This window comes from Sinocyclocheilus grahami, unplaced genomic scaffold (genome assembly GCF_001515645.1).
Source record: "Sinocyclocheilus grahami isolate Dianchi unplaced genomic scaffold, SAMN03320097.WGS_v1.1 scaffold60.1, whole genome shotgun sequence".
NCBI lineage: Eukaryota > Metazoa > Chordata > Actinopteri > Cypriniformes > Cyprinidae > Sinocyclocheilus > Sinocyclocheilus grahami.
Window position 1 is genome coordinate 1,807,840 of NW_015505239.1, and position 15,868 is coordinate 1,823,707.

Sequence of the window (15,868 nt, forward strand, 5' to 3'; positions counted from 1 at the left end):
TTGTAGCCTATGAAGGACTTACAAAGAATTAGTGGGGAGCATAAATGTTTCATGCTAAACAGAAACTTATTGTAAAACAGATTTGCCAAGGACTCTACCGAGAAAGAGGACAAGTGGAGAGTGTTCTTCTGACTCATCCATTATGTAAGAGGATATCTGATGAATAACATTACGTTCAGATTTATTGATCATTCATTTATCGTTGTAATAATCAGACAGGTAAGTTCCAAAAGCTAGTGGCCTGGCAACAATATTATATGGATAGAAGGATGGAACAGATTATTGATGGATGAATAGGATGGATCGATGCATAGATCAAAAGAAAAATATACAGATGGATGGATAGAATGATAGAACAATAAACAGATGGATGGATGGCAGGATAGAATGATAGGACAATATACGGATGAATGGATGGATGGAACAACAGAACAATTTACAAATAGATGGAAGGATAATAATGGACGGATGGATGATAGAACAACAGAACAATATACAGATGGATGGATGGCTGCATGGATGGATGATTAGAATGATAGGATAATATATGGATGGACAGATGGAACTATAGAACAATATTTGGATGGATGAACAGAACAATATACAGATGGATGGATGGCTGCATGGATGGATGACTAGAATGATAGGATAATATATGGATGGACGGATGGAACTATAGAACAATATTCGGATGGATGGATGAACAGAACAATATACAGATGGACAGAATGATTGAACAATTTATGGATGGAACAATAGAATAATATACAGATGGATGGATGGACAGATACAACGATAAAACAATATACAGATGGATGGAAGGATGGAACAATAGAACAACATATGGATGGATGGATGGATAGATGTAAATAAACATTTAATTTAGGTTGCATACATTTTCTTGCTTACAACTGTTATGCCCCGTGTAGGGTGAAGGCGCAACATGAAAGAGTACGAGGACATGGAGGAGTTTTGGAAAACAAACAAAAATTCTCAAGGGAGAATTTTAGCTTCAGGAGCCGACAAGGCCAAAATAAACAGAAAACAACTCATATTCAAACCCACAAAAAACTAAATAAAATCATTTAAAAATAAAATAAAACAAAACATTTAATTCCCTAACTTTCTATCCAAAAACAATCAATAAACAAGGTTCCAACAAAAATGGCGTTAGTCTCCCTACCTCCCAGAATATTATTATATACAATTATTTACAATAAGCAAACAGATCCAAACAGGAGCAATCCAGAATCAACGTCAAAGAACAGGCGGAAGTCAGTTGTACGAATAAATGGGCAAAGCAAACTAACAAACAACAATCAATCTCTCACAAGCGAACACTCGATTGAACACACACAGAAATTCTCAGTCTTACTAACACATGTAACTAACTTAGGGTGACCATACATGCCATTTTCCCAAGACGCGTCCTGGCCAGGATTTCTATATTGCCTAAAATATCTAGGTTTTGGTTTTGTTTGTGTGTGCAGACCGATCGGTGTATGACATCAAAATACCATACAGATGGTTCCTTATGCTTTCAAAATGCTCTCGATGTATTTTGATGTCAAACACTGATCGATCTTTGCTTTTAAGTCGAATATGTACATTAACTGACAGTCACCACTGATAAGCTACCACTAAATATTGTAGAAACTTAAGTTGCTGTAAAGTTGCTTTGCAATGATTTGTATCGTAAAAAGCGCTGTACAAATAAACTTGACTTGACATCCTATGTACGCGTAATTGCAACGCTTTGACCGTAGATCCCACCTTCTCACACACACCATGATTAGTCCATTATGTACAATGCCTGCATGTTATTGGTCAAACTACTTTTCGATCATTACCTTCAGCAAGCATGAAAACAGGAAAAAACAAAGCTAAAACAAATCCTGGCAAGGACGCATCCTGGGAAAACGGCACGTATGGTCACCCTAAACTAACTAGCAGAATCAAGGCAGAGCAAACACACCAAGAGAGCACAAACCTGAAGCAGGAAGTGATGACGGAGTCTCTTATAGGCAGCACGGAGTCAGCTGATCGGGCAGGGCGTGGCACCAATTAGATTGCAGGAACCAATCAGCTTCTTCACACACAAACACTTCCCAAACAAAAGAAAACACAGAAGTAGAACAAAAGGGACGTAACACAACATTCAGTTGACTTCAAGAACACAGACTGACTCAACAACACAGATTTATTAAATATTTAAAATATTTTGTTTTTCTACAACTAAAATAGAAACTCCTTCACCTTATCCTACCTCATGTTCTCTGAAAGAAACATCTTTGTCTGGATGCATTTGGATATTATGCCATCACGTTCTGGTTTGCTACCCTTGGCAGGTGTCAAACTGAGGGTGAAAAAAAACACGCATATAGAGCATATCAATTATTTCGTGCTGTGTTCCCCATGCTATCAGAATGGTTTTGTGTGGGTGTTCGGCATGCAGAGAAATTCTTTAGTTTGGGTTAAACAAATCAATTTTGCTTGGTTGGAACAGCAGCTACGCTAATTATGTCTCTATTTGTTTCTCTGCTTCTGCCACGGGATTGACATCCTTTGGTAACTAGGATTTACACAAGCTTCAGTCTGGATCCAGAACACCTGAGAAGAGATGATGCAACCCCTCAGAGGACCTCAGATGATGCCAACCCTGAAACAACATACAGAACTACCACATTTTGCTATAAGTTTGATTGCATCATATAATAATTGCTGTTAATAGTGTTCATCGTCTATTTTATTACGTCTTAAATTGATTTTCCGTACATTTCTGCCATATGTACATTAACTGACAGTCACCACTGATAAGCTACCACTAAATATTGTAGAAACTTAAGTTGCTGTAAAGTTGCTTTGCAATGATTTGTATCGTAAAAAGCGCTGTACAAATAAACTTGACTTGACATCCTATGTACGCGTAATTGCAACGCTTTGACCGTAGATCCCACCTTCTCACACACACCATGATTAGTCCATTATGTACAATGCCTGCATGTTATTGGTCAAACTACTTTTCGATCATTACCTTCAGCAAGCATGAAAACAGGAAAAAACAAAGCTAAAACAAATCCTGGCAAGGACGCATCCTGGGAAAACGGCACGTATGGTCACCCTAAACTAACTAGCAGAATCAAGGCAGAGCAAACACACCAAGAGAGCACAAACCTGAAGCAGGAAGTGATGACGGAGTCTCTTATAGGCAGCACGGAGTCAGCTGATCGGGCAGGGCGTGGCACCAATTAGATTGCAGGAACCAATCAGCTTCTTCACACACAAACACTTCCCAAACAAAAGAAAACACAGAAGTAGAACAAAAGGGACGTAACACAACATTCAGTTGACTTCAAGAACACAGACTGACTCAACAACACAGATTTATTAAATATTTAAAATATTTTGTTTTTCTACAACTAAAATAGAAACTCCTTCACCTTATCCTACCTCATGTTCTCTGAAAGAAACATCTTTGTCTGGATGCATTTGGATATTATGCCATCACGTTCTGGTTTGCTACCCTTGGCAGGTGTCAAACTGAGGGTGAAAAAAAACACGCATATAGAGCATATCAATTATTTCGTGCTGTGTTCCCCATGCTATCAGAATGGTTTTGTGTGGGTGTTCGGCATGCAGAGAAAGTGCAGAAGTGTCTTTTGGTGTTGTAACAGATTACCAAGTGCCACATTGCATTGTAAAACCTCATGAATACAGAAATGTTTAATACAATAAAGACCAGCAGGGATGTGTTTACATCCAACACAAATTATTCCACCTACTCCTTGGTGTTTTAAATGTGGATGGCAGACTTTTCCCTCTGATATCCTTGTATGTTTTATGCCTAAAAGTTTTTGCATGTCAAACTAAATTTTCTGCACTGCAAATAAAATTAATTTGATGTCATAAGCAAATTAATTTAGACTTAAAATATACATAATATATGTTGGTGAACTGTGAATGTATAAAACTACCCATAGGCAAACAAAATGCTTGGCCTTCATATGCAGGAAAATTAATATTCAAATTAATATTACAAATAAAATGTTAAAACATTCTACTACATTCAAATATTGATAAAAAATATGAACATTGTGTGAGATTTTTTTTGAATAAAATTAAATAGCAAACATACTGAAAAATAATTATTAGTTTTCTCTCATTTCCAGAGCACAATTTAATTAAAATGGAACAGTTTACCCTATTCGTGCCTATTTTTCATGAAAGTAAGAAAAATATATATATTTTTTAAATAGATTTTGCACTGGATGGATTGTTTAAGTGTTGATGCGTGTAGGAAGTTTATGGCCAAAATGCTTTGACCTGAATGGTATTTAGGGTATCGGCCAACAAAAACTATTTAATCTTCAGCTTCTTTCAAATAGCACAGCCACATGCTCTCTGGCTTCTTGGCAGCCTAGTGTAATGATTTCCCTTCGTATAAGTTCTACGTCTGGATCACAGCATCATATTTTGTGCAGTTTCTTCTTTCTATTCTGGTTCTGAGGTTCAGTAATTTACTTGTCTTGTAATTCAGTTAAAGTTCCAATAACCTAAATGAATGTTCGACTTTAATTACATTTTAGCTTGCCTCTGAGACTCTGCTCATTTTAGAATGTTTCATCGGCCATTTATTTTAGAGTGTCATTGATTGTTTTCGCTTTGTTTGGACAGCAACTTCAATCTACTTGATTCATTTAGGCTGAAGTTTCAATCAGGCCATAACCAATGAACTGGATTTTGCCACAGTTGTGGGACTGGGACAGTGCTTTGGCAGAAGACATTAGAGCAGTTAGTATTGGTCTGATTAAAACAACTATAAAATGCTATGGCTATTCTAATTCATTTTTGATTCTCACACAAACTAATTATTTATGTCTAGTATTTGTGATTAGCATGCATTTCATTTTGTCATTTTCATATGGCAATTTGCAGTCAGGTCAAATATATAATTTCAGGCCAAAACAACAACTATTAATGGAGAAACTACTTGAAACATGTATCTTTTTCAAATGGATTTATAGACTGCAGGACTATTCAAGCGAACTGCAAAAAAGGCTACAGTGAAAAAGTCACCTCGTCTAAATTAGGTGAAAAAAGGGCATATTTTGGGTGACAAAAATAATAAAATTAAAATATACAATTAATGCAACTATTATTCATGTCAAATATTTACATGCTTATCATTTTATGAAAAAGAGGGACCTTCTTAAAGCTTGTAAAAGTTTCCGTAAAGCATATTTCTTCAAACTATTTTGTGTAAGTTGGGCAACAAACCCAATGTCAGCAAGATTTGTTCTAAAGAGAAATTAAAAGAAGGGTTGTGGAATACCCAATGGACACTGGGGAAAATTAGCATCTCATTACTCAATACCAATCTATTTGTGTGCATGTATGTTACTGTGCATTGCACAGCAGATATTTCATTGTAATTTAATTTACCAACTAAACTTAAGATACTCTTTTGGTTTTATGTTGAATATACTTTATGAGACTGATAATAAACAAATATCATTTTCAGGTTGGGAAATTATGCAATTTAGACCATAACTTGCATTGATTGACATGCCACAGTCTTTAAAAGGCAATAAATATGAAGGATCCCCCATGGAAATAACGTTTGGTTCTGCAAGGGCAGCTCATGTTCTCCTGGCTGAGATCCTGACAGCCTTGGCTCCTGCTGCCAATAACAGAGGAACAATATGTACAAGACATCATGAAGGTCTCCAAAACAGCTGCAACATCAGAGTTTTAGTAAACAGTAAGGTACACCATGCACCTAATCCCTAAAGCCACACGTTTCATCATTAATCAAGGTCAAAAATTGAAAATCAGATGGTGAGTCAAGTGCCCTGCAACACAATCCTTTACGTAGATCTTGATAACTAAAATGCATACTTTATACTCTGTAATTTACTGTAAGTCTAAATAAAGAGATTGGGGTGTGCAAATTATTTGAACCTGGAGGTCAAATGTCATGCTCTTGATGTTATAAGGCCATGCTTGTGAAAGTGAAGCAATTTGCACTATCCTAGTAGAAATAATGTCAGGCTGTTTTGTGGCAGTCTTTCAAAATTAAAAAAAGACCTTAAACAAACACGCAAGTCTCTCATACAGAAAAAATAATAATTGGCCTTGAGATGTTTAACGTTTATCCTTTTGCTGCCAAGACATTCAATGCGATGCTAATGTCTTCAACACCCCCACAAGGTCAGGAAACCATCCATTTTGATAAACAGAAAGACCTTGACTGTGCTGAAGCATCTGTCCCCAAAAACCGATTGCAATAATCTGCAAATCAGAGGCTCACTGAATTTAAAGAGCTACCAAAAATTCAATTTGTTTTTCACAATGGCTTAAATAATAAATAAAGTGACAAACTTAAGCAGAGTTTCTGTGGCAAAACCACCCAAGTATCAAAAATGTATTATTTAGCATTTCATCAATAGGAATGTGTGCAGTAGTCATTAAAGATTAGGGCTGGTAGCTGGTTGCTGTTTAGCAAACAATGCTAAACAACTAGTCACTAGTTCCCCAAAATGAAAATGCTCTCATCATTTAGTCACCATGACATTCTGGTCTGATATTCTGATATATGGTTTAGGTTGTTTTTTTTCTCTATACAAATCCATGTGATTGTAAGAGCCTAATTTTTTTTTTTTTGAGTATGTTTATCCGCTCATACTATGATAGGATCAAAACATATTGACTGCCACAGTCCCCTAGGACGAAGGTTTTCTATCTTTTAACCTCCTGTAAACAGAACCCTGGCTCTGAAACATGTATTTATACATGCACTGCTGTCATGGGCCAAGAGTGTGCTGGCATGATGGTAAATTGGGCTGACAAGGAGGGCCAGCAGGACCTGCAGCAGTCACATGGTGGTGATCATGTGACAGCCTGAGCCAGAGAAGAATCACTAATGATTACATTTTCTGCTGTGCCTGTGCCTGCACCTTCACACTGACCAGCTCCTTCCGAATCCTGGATGTATTTATAATGTTCAGGTATAATGTAACTGCATTGCAAATGTGTTTAGAAAGCAGATGCTGAGATCTAATGGAATATTAATGAAATGGAACATGCCACTTCATCCTGCACAGTAGCCTACTATAGCTATTTAGTGTATGCTACTTAAAAAAAATTGTGAATCAATATTGTATTTCAAACAGTAGTATGATCTAAGCTATGTTGTCACATCACATGTTTATTTCTCATCCTGGGAATTTTTCTTTTCTTTAGTAACTCTGTGTAAAAGCATCTGGTAACGTAAGGTCCAATGGGCCTCATTTACGAAACGTACGACAGAAAATTGGGCGTACGGTCGTTTCAACGCAAAACTGGGATTTTTTAAATATGGACGTGAGTGGTGGCTACGATCAAATCTGACGTCTGGTCTCAGCTCGTGTACGCAAGTTTTTGAGTTACCTGGGGCCTCATTTATAAAACGTGCGTACGCACAGATTTGATCGTAAAGTGTGCGTACGCAAAAATCCACGGCAACGTTCATATTTATTAAAATATTAATAAGTAAAGGAAATTAATTAGACATCGTTAACCAGTAAGATTAGAATGTCTTTTTTTGTTGACTTAGAAATTAAGTCTATAAAATGAATTAAGATAAATAGGATCACACAAAATATAGGCTATAATAGGCTATAATATAATTAACAGATTAACAAAAGGAAAAAAAACACACTGTGCAACAAGTAGGCTATAGCCTAGGCTCCGCTCATTTTTGTGACACTCTTAATGCATTTTATTACTTTTCTTTATATCTTTATTTGATTTAATCCATCTGATAGCACAGGCGCCTCACATACACACAAACAACATTAGTTCTACTGTTGCCTGACATTTCAGCCATTCATCATCAAACTAAAATGCAGTCAACCAAACATAGAAGTTACGCTGTTTATTTTAAAAGGTCCGCTGTAAAATCAGCGTGCAGCGCCCAGTCAAACATCTTTGTGCATGTGAAGGATTTTACACGGATATTAGAACATGACTGAAGTATAAAGCCATGTTTAGGCTACATAATGAATAATAGTTATGCAAACAAATGTTACAAATATGGCAAAAATGGAAACATTTGGATTCTTGTGGTATGAGACAGGCTCGTGAGCACAATGCTGTTTCAGTTTTGCTTGACATTTGTATGCTGTTTATAATGAATGCCACTATAGCCTAATTTGTGTTTTATTTTATAGTTTAATATATAATTTTATAACTACTTATTTTTCATTCTTGTTCTGTTCTGAATACCGTTAAATTTGAAATAGCCTATTTGTTATAGAGTAAGGGGAACTAAACAGGCTGTTTATATTTACAAGTATTTTAAAAGCCAATAGGTACATATAAATTATTAAAATTGAAAAAAATTGAAAATCATATGATGTTGCTAAAAAGAACACTATTTTGTGTATTTGGTGTAATGAAATGTGTTTATGCGGTTTAAGGTTAAAAAACACATTATTTTCCACATACTGTACATTATTGTTTCTCCGTTGCATTGCATCGTGCCGCATAAACATAAAATCATGTCTGCATTTGTGATCGGAGAAATGGCAAACAACAAGCTCTACTCTACACTGCTCAAAACTCACGTTTGAATCATCAGTGGCAAATTCTTTAAATATAAAAAACGTACTTACAGTCTGTGAGTCAGAACAGCCGGCATTGTAGTCTATCAGGATCAGGAAACAGTTTTCCATAAAATGCGCTGGACACATCGGAATATTTGGGTTGAACTGTTCTGGAACAGTGTTGTAAATACAACTTAACCACTGATTTCTAGTCGTGTCCTCTTTTGGAAGGCCAAACAAAGTAGTTTCGCTTTCACAACGAAACACAGCAACACACACAGCGGGCTAGAGTGAGCAGAGGCCGGCGACTAGAGTGAGCGGAGGCCGGCGGGCTTGAGAACGGTGCGGCCGGCGGATTCGACGAAGGAGCGGCTGGCGGGCTTGCGGCGTTTTAGGTAGGCGTGGTTGACTCTTAACTTTTATAAAGAATATCTCTTTGGATTTGAGACTTTAGTCTTTGCAACTTTACAGATCTTCTTTGTGCACCAAGAGCTTGTAACACTCCAAAGAGAAAGGAAAAATTGAAATAGCATCATATGACCCCTTTAATGTAGCCTAATTGTTTGCAATTACAAGGTTAATGGGTGTTTTTGAAGTAAGATCAATTTCTCTTTCACAAGATTAATTCCTCTTTTTGGCCGAGTTTCGTTTCTCCGTGTCGTAAACTCAGGGGCGAGGCTTCTAAACCAGGATGTTTTTAGGGGTGTGATATTCAAATGACGATTGTTTTCTCTATCTATCTATCTATCTATCTATCTATCTATCTATCTATCTATCTATCTATCTACAGTGGCATGTGAAAGTTTGGGAACCCTTTGCAGAATCTGTGAAAATGTGAATAATTTTAACAAAATAAGAGAGATCATGCAAAATGCCTGTAATTTTTTATTTAGTACTGTCCTGAGTAAGATATTTTACATAGAAGATGTTTACATTTAGTCTACAAGACAAAAAAATAGCTGAAATTATTAAAATAACCCCATTCAAATACTTAATACTGGTTCTTAATACTGTGTGTGGTTACCTGTATGATTGTATGTACATTGTACTGTATGATTTTGAGAGCCATCTTTCCACACTGAGGACAATTGAGGGACTCGAACACAACTATTAAAAAAGGTTCAAACATTCACTGATGCTCCAGAAGGAAACACGATGCATTAAGAATTTGAAGATCAAGGTAAATTGTACTTAATTTGTCTTCCGGGAAACATGCAAGTATCTTCTGTTGCTTCCGAAGGGCAGTAATAAATGGGGAAAAAAATTATTTCAGCAAAATAAGAAAAATTGGTTCACCCCCGGTTCTTAATGCATCGTGTTTCCTTCTGGAGCATCAGTGAATGTTTGAACCTTTTTTAATAGTTGTGTTTGAGTCCCTCAATTGTCCTCAGTGTGAAAAGATGGATCTCAAAATCATACAGTCACTGCTGGAATGGGTTCAGATATGCAAAAGATGCTGGAAAACTGAAGAATCTGCAGGACACAGAGGATCTATCTATCTATCTATCAAAATTATTTAAAAGGGACAGAAAATTTATTTAAAAGGTAACATTTCTATTTCAAATTAATGGGGTTTTTATTTATTATGGCTTTCACAAAAATATTAAGGAGCACGTCTGTTTTCAACTTTGATAATAATAATAATAATAATAATAATAATAAAACAACAAATCAACATATTAAAATGATTTTACTGCTGAAAAGTTTGTTCTTTTAAATTTAAATAATATTTTGAAATATTACATTTATTTGCTGCACTTTTAAAAAATTTGGGGATTTTTAAAAATAAATAAATGCTCACTTGGTGAGTATATTTTTATATGTATATTATTGTACTTATTATTTTACTTATAAATTTAAAAAAAATCTTAAATCTTAAAAACTTTCGCGCTGTAGTGTAATAGCATATTAATTATCACCTTAATGTTCATTTATAAATATACCACTGATCACTGGTAATTAATATTTGTTCTTAATACATTTATTTTAATGTATACATACTACTGTTAGTTCTTACACTTGCCTAGTTAAAAATGCATTAGTTTATGTAGAAATTATCATTACCAATAAAAAAACTGTTGGCAGTCCAAATAAATATGGAGTCAAGAAAAAGATGGAACTTATTGCTTCTGATGTTGTATACTGCAAATGTTTCAAGTTATGCGATTTTCATACTATACCTCAGAAGTGGCATGGCTTTAAAAAAGTGGTACTCTCCTGCTTTTATCACAACATCTGGTCAATTTAATGTGGGCAGTCTTGTGTTAACATACTCAAAACAAGACAATTTGCCATTTAATTTCAATAGACCATCTTTTTAATTTTGAGATTAGAGACTTACAGTAGTGTTTTAGAACTAAAACAACACTTTCATTTCAAAAGATCAACAAAAATGCTATTTACTTGATATAATCTCCTAATCAAAGAAAACACTGCACTGATAGTTTGAGGCCAGAGGGAAAAAAGGCATTACGTCTTGCTCAATGGGGAAAAATTTAGGCTTAAAAGGGACAACAATCCTCTCTGCCTCTGCTGCTAACACACAGCACCATTCGCAATCCTTCCAATGGAAAGCTGCCATCAAATTCAACTGATTCATCCCTTTTCTCCCTTTCTCTCCTGCATTTCTCACTTTGATGTGCCTTCCCCTTCTTCTGTAGCCGTTTACCCCTGACACAAGCCCCCTTGGCAGATGCACAGCATACGGCAGTAATAAGGAGCTTCCCTCATTAAAGAGGTTAGCCGGAGGCATTATGACATTACTGTCCTCCAAACATGCAGGTACACATACGCACACTGATTCTCTATGCGTGACACCAGTCAAGCTGGCCACATGAATGTCTTCAAGAGAATATGAAGCTCTGGAAACAAAGAATCTAATAGTAGTTTAACAACTTGAAAAATAATTCTGGGAACTCATTCTAAAATGTCTGGGAAATTCTGGGAATTCTTGCATTCTTAAATGTCAGGAATGTTCATAATTATTGTTTGAACAGAACCACAGAAATACCAACTAAGAAAAGACTTCCAGGCACTCCTTCATAAATATTTGCCCTTTTATATTTACTCTTTTAAAAACATTCTACAAATGTCAAATTTTTTCCAATTATTATTTGCTTTTTTTTTGCTGAATCAGTGTGTTAACATTTAGTGTGAAAAAGACATAATTAATAAGAAAATACTCATCATATGTAAATCTAACATCTCTGGCTCTTGCTGTGAGTAAAACCTTTATGTTAAATAATCATAATATTACAACTGCAACATAAGCCTGAAATCCGAGGAAGGCAATCTGACCTTTAATGATCGTTTATTGGGTTAAACATATATATTATGCTCCAGGGCATCTGCATTCATTTGAATCTCTATGACATCTAATAACCTACTTCATGCTTTTAAGATCATTCTCACAGATAGTGAGAAAAATGAACCACATGAAGCCCTAATTTAAGGCTAAATAAAGAGATTCAGCTATTTTGCATATGCCATATTTCACAATGCCATGATTTATAACGACAATTACTTAACGCAGATGTAGTAATGTGAAAGAATAATGTATTCCATGTTACATTATTAAATTACCTTAGTCTTTTGGGGAGGCCTCTGCTCTTTTCTCTAATTTAGAAAACGCTGCCAAAGCAGAAACTCGGATATTTTTATTATATATTATCGGATATATATTTATATATTATTTTATATAATTCTGGAGCTGGAAGGTAAAACTGCACTTCCTTTTCTTCTCCTTTTGAGTCAGGCTAAATGAAGCACTCTCTCTCACACTCCTGACAGCTGATGCAGAATAACACCATACTGAGGGAGAGAAAGAATGAGAGAAATCATGAGGAAGGGAGAAAGAGAGAGAAGTTAAATCAGTGCAACGTGAGCTGAGATTTGTGCGAATAAATCTTTGTCCTTTCATGACACATCCCAGGCTGCCAAGCCAGAAACAGAGACAGTTTAGAAGAACTCAAGGAACTGTGGCAGCATCCAAATGCATCGGTTTTAAGAGTATTCACTTAACATTTCAAACCTTTCCATCTTACATCTATGAAAGGTATAGCATTTAAAGGGATAGTTCACCCAAAGATGTAAATTCTGTCATCATTTATTCACCCTCATTTCATTCCAAAACTGTAGGGGAGCACGGGCATAAAGTAATGCGGGGTTAGTTGTAACACCCGTGGTTTGAATATTTCCACACACGCTAGCATAACAACATTTATAGTACTTATTAGTTACCATATCAACATTATATAGAAAAAAAAGTGTGCCAAAATTCAAAAATCTTTTGAAGATATCGCTGAACATTTATTTTACCATAGTAAAAATAAAATTCATCTCAGTTTATATTAATCATCAAATCTGCTAGTGTGTTATTCTATGACATTAGCAATGTAATTTACACTATTTACTTTAATGCATTTTAATGAGAAACAGGTTAATAAAGACTGACAGTCAATGTTTAATGTTTAGAAATTATTATTTCAAGACATGTAAAGCATTTTTGCTTGTTTATGTGGGCCGTCCCAAGCGTGATTGCAATGTGTTCATTGTCAAACTCCAAAATCAGATTGTTTTTTATTCTTAAAAAATGCCATTATTTTATCTGAGAAAAATAATTATTTTATTTTATTAACAAAATATTTTAGTTTGTCTTGTATATTTTTTTCATTCAATCAGATAACATTTTAAGCTGTCATATGGTCATTTTACAACGTGCCCCTCAGATGTTACAATGTACCCCACCTACGGGCATGTTGTCACATTTCACTTCCATTTTTTGAGGGTAAATAAAGAAAAACATATACACTGTAATCCTGAAACAAGGCAACATATTTGTACTAGACACGTGTAAAATTACTGTGGATAAAAAAAATATATTCTAAACCCCATGTGGATTTACACAAACTGAGAAAGGCAAAAAGTGTTACTTTGTGCCCCGCTCTCCCCTATTACTTTCTTTCTTCTGTGGAACACAAAAGAAGATATTTTGAGAAATTTCTCGGTGATTTTTGTCCAAGCAATGGAAGTCACTGGTCACTAAAATGGTTTGGTTACTGAGTCTGTTTATTTTCACTACTGGGTAAACTATCCCTTTAAATGATTTGCACAAGCGACCTTGTCTAATCTTCAGTTTATCTTCAACATCCAGCAATAATGAGATATCCCGACAAAACGGTTTAAGAAAATACTATTTCAGTCTTTCTACTTCAAAATTTCATGTTTAGTTCAATGTTACTTACTTTACAATTCTACTTATCAGCCTTTTAGCAAATATGTGACCTCACCTAATCAATATTCATGAGCCAAGCATATGAGGACACCCACACTTTTCAGATTATTGTTTTGGGTAGCTCTGTAGCACCAACTGTACCAAATAAGAATATTTTTGTGCCACTGTTTAATTTTAAGGGTTAGCATAAAGAAATTGTACAAGTAATAGTGATGTTTACTATAAGTGAACATTGATTACAATATAAGTATGTGGTACAATAAGGAGAACGAAAAAGTATTAATTAAAGAGTTGAGTTCATTTCCATTTCAAGATCACCATTTCCAAGTAAATCAAATGCCCAAGTAATGAAGACAATTAAAAGATTAGTTCACCCAATAATGAAAATTCTGTCATTAATTATTCACCCTCATGCCGTCCAAACCCGTAAGACCTTTGCTCGTCTTCGGAACACAAATTAAGATATTTTTAATGAAATCCGAGAGCATAGACCGCAATGGAACTGAAACATTCAAGGCCCAGAAAGGTAATAAGAGTGTTGTTAAAATAGACCATGTGACATCAGTGGTTCAACTGTAATTTGATGAAATTACGAGAATACTTTTTGTGTGCAAAGAAAACAAAAATAATGACTATTCAACAATTTCTTCTCTTCCGTGTCAGACTATGACGTGCATTCATGAGAGTACCACGACGCATGACAGGGTTTTTATTTTTGGGTGAACTATCCCTTTAAGGTTGTTTCATTGCCAGACATTGTCTGACTCTATGTTGAATCAATGGCTATTATTGCTATCTGGGTGATGATCATATGATAGGTGTGGGAAATATACGGTCTGAATTGTCACAGCCACAGTGTGTGTAACCAGAGCCGATCCTAGACTTCTGGGGGCCCTACGCAAAACTGAATGACGAGTTATGAATGAATGAAACGCCTTTGTCCGCTTGAGAAACGGTGTCTCTTCCGCGGCTCGGTACGCTTTCAACTCGTTTTTTTTTTTGTCTCGAGTAAGACACTGTATGACATTAACATTAAATTATTTGACTGATTTTTACGTAAAAAGGGTGACAGCGGACCGCATTAAAATAAATGCCATAAGCTGTTTTCATAACCATTGGCCAAATTAAAAAACAAAACTAAAATTAAAATGAAATCATCTTTGAGAGCAAGGGGGCCCCCTGGTGTTTCGGGGGCCCTACGCAGCTTGCGTACTTTGCGTATAGGGAGGATCGGCTCTGTGTGTAACCTATATTACCAGGGAATCCTGTGGGTGCCTGTATGGGGCAGTAATGATGGATGTTTGCTTGAGCCAGGCAATGAAGCATAACACAATATATTCTCCTCGATGGTCAAGCACCTCAGGTAAAAGAAAGAACAGTGCCCCACGCTTGATCTCAAACACCTTTACACATACTCGCAGGGACGCACATGCACACACACATCAACCTCCTAGAAAGACTAGTTTTTCATCCTAGTCCCTTAGTGATATTTCACCTGCCAGAGGCCCGACTTCTTTATTACCTCTGATAGCTTTCCTGTTCTGTAGCTGATAACCTTACTTCCTGGTCCTTAGTCAATGTCACCATATTGGGCTTCATCTCATTTGTCAATGTAGCCTTTGTGGGCATCTGGAGAAATATCTCCAATCTGTCCTTTACTCTAAAAATGCCTGCATAAACGGCTCTTTAAGGATTTCCTGCACTGTCTATATTGTGGGTTTACTTACAATGTCATTCATATCCACCTCGAGTGGCATTATAAATTCTCCTTGATAATTCTCCTTCGGACCACCTAATTATGTAATAAACCCCCAAAATATGACCTAAACAGCAGTCTATCTTAAACAATGCAATGTGAATAAAGTAAACACATTTATCTCATCCGCTTCTTATACGCGACACTTAATTAAGACATTACACTAGCCACAAAGAAGTCTTTAAACACAAGGTGAAGGCTGATGATTTGTAATGGGGTACTAATTAAAAAGATAATTACACATGCATCTGTTGAAATATGGATGCCAGCAGAAGTTCCCTCTAATTAACCTAC